Source organism: Branchiostoma belcheri, unplaced genomic scaffold (assembly GCF_001625305.1).
Source record: "Branchiostoma belcheri isolate BF01 breed outbred unplaced genomic scaffold, Haploidv18h27 scaffold36, whole genome shotgun sequence".
NCBI classification, from domain to species: Eukaryota; Metazoa; Chordata; class Leptocardii; order Amphioxiformes; family Branchiostomatidae; genus Branchiostoma; species Branchiostoma belcheri.
The window spans coordinates 2,731,630-2,734,402 of record NW_017803976.1 but is presented as its reverse complement, the minus strand read 5'-3'; the positions used below and the strand labels follow the sequence as shown (position 1 = coordinate 2,734,402).

Here is a 2,773-nt window from a genome sequence, read left to right as displayed (position 1 = left end):
AATAAATTCAAATCTTTAAAGAATAAATGAATACATGTTTATCAAACCAACAGACTTGGGATGTCTGTCAGGACCCCCCGCGAGTGATGGTCCTCCGCAGGTCACAACCCCAGCAGCCCCGACTGCTCCTCCGCAGGTCACAACCCCAGCAGCCTCGATTGATCCTCCTGTAGGTGAGTTTTGGGGACCGGGGTTCCCGCGGTTCTAATGTGTCTAATGCTACACAGCGACACAGTCATACATTGTAGCGTTTCTACCATTGTGCCTAAACACATCACCGCATTTCATAGACAGATGGCAGTCATATACAAGTGTTACCGGTCAAATTTAATTACTTTACATCATGCAAAAATTTTGACGCAGTCCAAGTCATTCTAGTCCGGTATACTTGCGACCTGTTTTTTGTTCCTTTCTTTCTGCGCCCGTTACTTTGTGTTTCCACGTTTACGGAATTTGATAGTTTTGTCATAAACGACCATGTTGCGATGAGTTACCAATATTGTCCTATTGTATGAGTATCAATCATTGCATCGTGACTCTGTCCCCTGCTACTTACCGTTTCCCAGAGGCAGACTGCGCTGCATATAAAGCCGCCGGACACACGACTAGTGGAGTCTACACACTTGGCCCACCCCTGTCCGGTGTAATGGTCTACTGTGACATGGATACAGCAGGTAGGCATTGTTTCCAGGCACATAGAGATCACCACTATATGTGGTGAAGTCATGTTTATTCTGATGTTTCTTCTTCTTCTTCTCCTCCAATTCCTCTCCTTCTTCTCCTGCCATTTCGTTAAATGGATTCAATTTCTTCATTTTGGGGCCAATTGACATGAGATTTGGCATGAAGGTAGAGTAGCCAAATACCCGAGGCGTTTGTCTTTTTTCGGTTTTTGGAAATTTTTTTTTTGTTTGTTTTTTGTTTGGCCATTTTCATGCATAAAAATATGCATTTTGGGATCTGGAGCCCTGATAATAAAACCAAATGACCTTTGGCACGGGGATACCTTAGACATATGTCTACAAATTAAACCTCATTCAAGCTTAAGACATACACCACTTTAAAAGTGTGAAAAATAGGGCTTTTTGGCTATTTTCTATTTATATTAGTATGGATGGAATATATTGTGTTCGCTCATGTTTCTCCTTCTCCTCCTCCTTCTCCTCCTCCTGCCAAACAGTCAAAGGGATTCAACTCCGCCATCATTCAGCCAAATGACCTGAAATTTGGCATGGAGGTAGAGTGGGCAAATACCCCCCGACGTTTTTTTTTTTTTTTCATTTTTTTGCAACATGCCTTTAAAAAATTTTTATGAAGGTTTTTTGGGGCATTTTTCGACAAAAAATGGATTTTGGATCCTGAGCCCTGGTATTACAACCAAATGATATGACATTCGGTATAAGGGTACCTTGAACATGTGTCTACAGAATAACAGTCATGTATTTGGCATACACCACTTCTAAATGACTCATTTGGGGGACTTCAATGGCCATTTTCAGCAAAAAAAGGGCCAAAAGTGCTGTACCCGTTCCATGTTCTATCTGAAGAATGGCCGTTTCCATCCATGGAACACGTGTTCCATTGCGGGTTACCTGAGGTCACATTCCACCTAAGTGGTGCGTAATGACCCACACATTCAATTTTATGTGCCTAAGACCATAAAAATGTATCAAATCTCATCATTGTTAGTTTTTGCATACCTTTAATAAGATTAGTAAAGCTTTCGAGATTCAAAGTACTTGTTGTTGCATCTTTGTTCTCATATAGCTACTATTTCATTCATTTATTTGAGAACATTTGCCAGTTTTGCACTAGGGTAAGTTTGGAATAGTCCACTTTTGCGTGAGAGGGAGATGGACTGAAATATGCTGTATTTGCTCCCAAGCAAATGTCGGCCTTTCTAGTTCTATTATTTATTACCTTCTACAAAGAACGCAATTGATGCTTTTGACATACACTACTTTAAAACTGTGTAAAAGGTGGCTTTTTTGCTATTTTCGGACAAAAAAATGTACATTTTTGGCTCCCGTGCCCTAATAGTAAATCAGAATGACCAAAAAATGTCATTCCCGCTTTTGACATACACTACTTAAAAATTGTGTAGAATAGGTTGTTTGACTATTTTTTTGACAAAATCTGTACATTTTGGGTTTTGGAGACCTGGTATTACACTCAAATCATCTGAGAGTTGGTATGGGTATGCTTTATATCTACCAACAACAATCAATTGTAATTTTTGTCATACTTTCCCCTAAACTTGTATAATGTGGGACTTTTTGACCGTTTTAAGGTCACAATTTATGATATAGTTGGGGATGACTATCCAAGAGTCATCAGTCTGGCATGTAGAGCAAGAACCAATAGGCATGCAGCTTTCCTCTAATCCTCTTGCTGATTGGCTGTTGGAATTTGATTGAGTTATCTCCATGAACAGCTGCATACCATATTAAAAGTAGGTACTGCAAGTGTTTTGGTATTATGCCAACCTTTCCTGCTCCAGTATTGGACTGTGTGGCATAAATGCTTTTTTATCAACAGTTTGCATTATGCAAAAAAATACTAATCAATAATGTAGGGGATAGCTATCAAACTGTTGTATTCATAGTTATATGTCACTTCATACTATAGTTATATCGATGTAAAACGTTGTTTTCCTTGTGTTCTCCATCTTTTCCTGCCGTGTCGTAAAATGTGGTAAAGCCATCCTGAATTTGCTCCAAAGCAAATTCTAGTTTTATATGTTTTTTAAAATCACGTCTCGATCCGAAAGTGT

The 2,773-nt window shown here is 39.2% G+C and overlaps 1 pseudogene; it reads left to right on the top strand.

Moving 5' to 3' along the window:
- Window positions 1-511: 511 nt before the first annotated feature.
- The window catches only part of LOC109476002, a 6,749-nt pseudogene continuing 4,487 nt past the window's right edge, over window positions 512-2,773 (top strand).